This window comes from Corticium candelabrum, chromosome 1 (genome assembly GCF_963422355.1).
Source record: "Corticium candelabrum chromosome 1, ooCorCand1.1, whole genome shotgun sequence".
In the NCBI taxonomy this organism is placed as follows: domain Eukaryota; kingdom Metazoa; phylum Porifera; class Homoscleromorpha; order Homosclerophorida; family Plakinidae; genus Corticium; species Corticium candelabrum.
In genome coordinates this window covers 3571174-3577327 of record NC_085085.1, presented here as the reverse complement: position 1 = coordinate 3577327, position 6154 = coordinate 3571174, and positions in this window count along the sequence as shown.

The following is a 6154-nucleotide window of genomic DNA, read 5'->3' as shown; positions in this document are numbered from 1 at the left end:
TAAGGGTCCCGTCTGACTCTCAACCATGCCTGCTAACCAATCCTGGCCCCTGCCAAAGTTACGCATAAATACTGTTTGCCCCGTCTCCAGATTCCTGTAACTGCACGATTTGTCATGATCCTTCCTTTGTTGCTCTTGTACTTCCCTTGTCTTTTTTGCCAGGTCCGGATGTAGTAAGTCCAAGCAGCTTCTTGGTCTCCGTCCCATCAGAATCACAGCTGGCGCCTCCCCTGTTGTCGCGTGTGGTGTGATTCTGTACCGAAAAAGAAATTCATCCTGCTTCGTTTCCAGTGTTCCCTGTTTGTTTTTCATTCGCTTCATGGCTGCCTTAAATGTTTGAACCGCCCTCTCAGCCAGCCCATTAGAGGACGGGTGGTAGAGTGCAGTTGTAATATTCACAATTCCCTTGCTCTTCATAAAGTTTCCAAATTCTTGACTCGTAAAGGCCGAGCCATTATCACTTACCATGATTTCGGGTACTCAGTGGGTTGCAAAAATAGACAGTATCACCCGAATGGTAGGTTCAGTTGCGGGGGAACTCAGTGGTTTTACTTCCAACCATTTAGAGTACGCATCTGACAGTATAACGAACCACCACCCTGGCCCAGCAAAGTCGATATGCAATCTCGACCACGCACGTTCTGGCTGTGCCCAAGGGTGAAGGGTGCTTTTGGTGGTGATGGCTGATGCTCTTGACATGTCCCGCAAGATTTTGCTATCTTGTCTATATCAGCATCCAATCCCGGCCACAAAATGTAGCTTCTTGCTAGGCTTTTCATTCCATATACCCCCGGGTGAGCCACATGTAGTTCCTCCAACACCCTCGGCTACGCCTTCTGAGGTATAATTACTTGAGACCCCCAACAGTACACAACCACCCAAGACACTTAGCTCGTGCCGGCGATTCCAGTAATGTCGAAGCTCGGAGTTTACTTCTCTCGGCCATCCACTCAACACATAATGCCTGACAATTGCCAGTTGTCCATCTCTGTCTGTAAATTGCCGAAGTTGTACAGTTGTTATCGCTCTGGCAGGGGTCATTTCCAAGATGTGCAGTGATAGCACCGATTCACTGAGATCCTCTGTCACTTCTTGTTTAACAGTCAAAGGTAACCGACTGAGTGCATCGGCGTTGGCATTTGTTGTCCCTGGTCGATAACGTAGTTTATACTGATAGCTAGACAACATTATTGCCCAACGCTGAATGCGACCTGATGCCATCAACGGCACGCCCTTATTCTCTTCTAACGACGAGACCAACGGCTTGTGATGGGTAAGGATTGTAAATGCTCTTCCACTCAAGTATTGATGGAACTTCTTCACACCGAACAGCAATGCGAGTGGCTCGCGGTCTATCTGCGCATATCTCCTTTCTGCTTCAGCCAAGCTCCTAAAAGCAAAAACGATTGATAGCTCGGTACCGTCGTTTAGCCTGTGTGAAAGCACGGCTCCTACCCCGTACGGTGAGGCGTCACAGGCTACGATGACTTCCTTCCTTGGGTCAAAATGTATCATCACTCGAATAGACAGGAGAGCCTCCTTCGCTCGTCTGAACGCTTCCTTACGCTCACCTTTCCACTGCCAACGTACGTTCTGGCGCAAAAGCTGATACAGTGGAGCCAGCCTTAAAGCCAGCTTCGGTAGAAACCGGCCATAGTAATTAATCATACCCAAGAAGGATCGTAATTCCGTAACATTTTTTGGTTCAGGTGCAGCTTGAATAGCCATCACTTTCTTCGTGCTAGCCCCTGACTGTTGATAGTATGGCCTAAGTAACTGGTTTCTGTTTGCAAAAACGCGCATTTAGCCAGCTTTAGTCGCAATCCCGAGTTGGCTAGGCGTTGTAATTCCATTTCTAGGTTCTGAAAGTGTTCCTCCAGACAACGTCCTGTCACTAGAATATCGTCTAAATAGACCACTGTCATGGGAATATCCTAAAGGAGAGTGTCCATTACCCTTTGAAAAGTGGCTGGACCCGAGGCCACCCCAAAGGTAGGCGTTTGTACTTGAACAAACCCAAGTGATTATTTATGACTACGTACTTCTGCGACGTCTCATCCAGCGCCACCTGCTGATAAGCTTGGCTCAATTCTAACTTGGTGAACAACTGACCTCCAATTAAAGAGGCAAATACATCATTGATCTTTGGCAATGGGTATTTCTCACAAGGAGCAGCCTGGTTAATCGTCAATCTAAAGTCACCGCATATCCTGATTGAACTGTCCATTTTTAGAACCGGTAATACTGGAGCAGCCCAATCAGAGAATCGAACGGCTTCTATAATTTCGTCTCGTTCCAACCGTCTCAACTCCTGTTCGACTAGCTCGTTGTACGCATATGGTACAGGTCTAGTCTTGAAAACAAGAGGTGCGGTATCTGCTCTCACTGCTATCGACGCTGTTGCTCCCTCCAGTAGTCCCATCTTCTCCTTGAATACTTCCTGGTATTTGGTGATGAGCTCCTTATGTTGAATCCTTCCTTCCTCGTGTGATGTTATACCAGTGGTATGGAGATGGAATATGTCTTCCCATTTCAGTTTTAGGTTCTGCATCCAGTTTCTATCAAACAAATTTGGACTCTTTCCTTTGACAATGATCAATGGCAGGGAAGCCACTTGCTGTCCATATCTCACTTTCACATCTGTTTCACCAACCAAAGTTAGTGATTCCCCTGAATATGTCCGTAATTGTACTTTTGGCCTACGCAAACCGGGGCCCTTCCGTTTAGACCATAATGCCTTGAAGTAGCTTCATTCACCAGAGTTACCGCTGCCCCAGTGTCTATCTCCATCTCCACCTTCTGCTGATTAATCACCACTTCTATTTTGAGTGGCTTTACTTCATTGCCAACCCCCACTATGTGTACAGCGTTCATTTCCGTCTCTAACATTTGTTCTGATTCCTTGAAATCCTCTTCTTGGCTTATTTGGTGGGCTGCCTTTGATTCTCCTTGTTGATTTGACTGACTTCGGCACGCTCTCGCAATATGGCCTCGCTTCTTGCACTTCCTACACTCTGCTTTCTGGAAACGGCATGGCTTGGGAAGATGCCAACCCAAACAACGAGAACACTTACTCTTTTCTGCTGTATGGTCCCTCCTACTTGATGTCTGATGTACTGCCACTGGTGCTTGAGTTGCTGTTGATGTAAGACCACCTTGTTGCATTTCTAGCAAATTTTTTGCAGCTGTTTCCATCGCTCAGGCAATCCGTAGGGCGTCCTCATATGTCAAGTTGGCTACTTGCAAGAGTCTCTGATAAATCTTCTCTTCATTTATCCCGCACACCAGTCTGTCTCTTAGCATGTCTGAGAGAGTATCCCCAAAGGCACAGTTTGTCGATAATCGACGCAATTCCGTCACGAAATCTGCCACAGACTCACCTTCTTTCCTGCTCAAACTGTTAAATCTAAACCGTTGTAGAATAACAGAAGGCTTTGGTCTCACGTGATCTTGGACTCTCTTGACGATGTCGTCATATTCGAATGCATCTGGTGTCTGCGGCGCGAGAAGGTTGCGGATGAGTTTGTACATTTGAGCGCCACATACGCTCAACAACACTGCCTTCCGTTGGCCTTTGTCATTCACCTTGTTCGCCGTGAAGTAAAACCCTAGTCGTTCGACGTAGTGTTCCCATTCATCTTGAGTTCCATCAAAGGGCCCCTCTTTCCCGATCATCGATGTCATGTTTCGTTCTTTGACTCGTCGCCAATATGTGGTATCGAGACTCGTGTATTTGCACTCTGCACTGTCTAACGCAACACCCTCGTAGCAAAGTTTTAAATTTTGCAGTAGTGTCTGTCTGCATGTCTGTCTACATTTGTGTAAACACATCTCTTGAAGAAATTAACATATTAATACGAGGTTTCACGCAGAATATAACGATATTGACTAAATCTAAAACGACGTCAAAAATTAGCACTCAGGCTCAAGACCCTAGCGATCTGAATAATTTTTGACCTTCAGTGCTTTGGACAAAGATTGTCGTCGTCGTCGTCATCTCGATGCCATTGGTAGAGACCGTTCCCTTTACTGTTGCATGTCGAAAAAATAATGTTCCCTGCACAAGAGTGTCTCCCAGATAAACTTTCAAGGAGAAAGTGTCCCTGCTAAGCAAATGTGTCCACACAAATGCAAAATTATTTTCAGTTTTTTTACGAAATCTAACCGCTTTATCCCTAACCATCAACACAACTTTGACAACTCAGTTTTTGTACCTTGGTAGTCTATTTTCTTAATTAACGCGATTGCTGTTGTACGCACGTCAGCTTATTAAGCGGAAGTCATTTTCTATAAGATGTTTGTCCTTCGAGCATACTACATTATTTGCAACTTACAAATCTAACAGTTAAGATCTCTAAACAAAATTTACGAAAAAACCTTCTAAACAAACCAGCGAAGAGTTACTTTATTTGCATTTTGTTTAGACGTCAGCGTTTAGGCATGCGTACTATGTTTTTGCATGAGCAAACGCAGCAGTTCTCAATATACTAAACTATGGTTTTTCTTTGTATGATGACGAAGCCCTGCTTACCGTTTACATAAATGCATTATGTAAGAGCCAAAAGAAGGTGCAAAACATGACATGCCACTGACTTCTACGCACTCAGCTATATATAGCATCAATTGCACCATAGATATGAAGAGGAGTTAGATAAATTTATTACTTTATCCGGGAGTTAGCAAGGAAAGCGCCGGAAAGCTATGGATATCAGCTATCTCTGCCGGCTAACGTTCTGCCTGCTATCGTTCTTCACATGCAGTCAAAGCCTGATGCAAGTGACAGGTAAGCACATACGAAAAGTGTTCTACGCGTACGTAGACGCGAGATCTAAAATCAAGTGGTAAAGTTGACTTGAAAGCTATCATGAACAGACACTTCAAGACTTGAAAGCTACCATGAACGTTTACTATAGTTGCCCTTGTCGCTTCTGGGTATGGATAGAGAATACACCGAGACACTATCAATAGGTAGAAATTATAAGGGGGCGTGGTTGGTAACAATATTATCGGAAACTACATGCAGACCTTACACAGCGACATTTTAGAGCCGAGAAGCTGGAAATAGCAAAACCGAGGAATTCAGTTGTGGTGACAGTATGTGTATACTGGATGCGAGCGGTATCATCAAGCCTACGCAATGGGGTTACTCCCCAAGAGGTCAAACTCATGCAGCTCGATCTCCTGGATAGGAGCATCTTCGTTACGGTTAGACAGATCCTAACGCTCGTCTTCTCAGCTCCATATCACCGCGTCAATCTCAAACTACACGTTGTCGCATTCGCGTACTTACGCTGTAGTCTTCTGATGTTCTAACCGGACTGCAAATTGCATGGATTAATAGACACGTGAACACGAAGATAGAATTACAACAGGAAACCGGAACTCAAAACGAGACCGAAACTGGTGACGCGATGAACGAAAGAAATGGCAAATGGTAAATTGAAAGCCGGAACCTAATTCGATAAAAACAATAAAATGGAAATCAGAATGGGCCATGGACGGGTATTTATCATAAGGACTTTTAGCAAAGTTCCCAACTGCTAGCCAAACGTTAGTGTCACTCAATAGCAACAGAAACTCGAAGATATACTTTTTTACACCTATTGTTATGCCTAAATCTAAACAATGATTTTTACCCATTTTCATAGATAGCATATTTTTGTGGAACTTGGTCATATAGACAATGACATATTAGCACTGTTACATAGACTTCCTTTGGATTGCAGAGACAAACCTGTTAGGTATCTGGTATTCGTTGTTTTGCAATTGTTTATTAAATTCGGTTGAGATTTATTTAAGAACAATTACAAATACAATTCACACTTTATTAATTAAACAGTTCATCTTAATGAGCGCCTGTTAGAACCTTTCCATTTAGGATTTAGCAAAAAATTCAAGATTTAGGTACAAAGGAAGTCTGCTTTCCAATCCATCTTGCAGGTACAGTGAACATGCGCTGGAGCGGACATTGCCCTGCTGTTGTCTCTCACTCTCTTTAATTAAAAGCACTAACTATAAGAGCCTACATTTGCACAAGAAAATCAGGCAAGATACAACGCTAATCAACAGGTTAGCATGCATACATGCCGTCTCTCATTGCGACACATGCAAATACATAAAGAGTAGTGCATATTGATATCTTTGTTATCCGGGC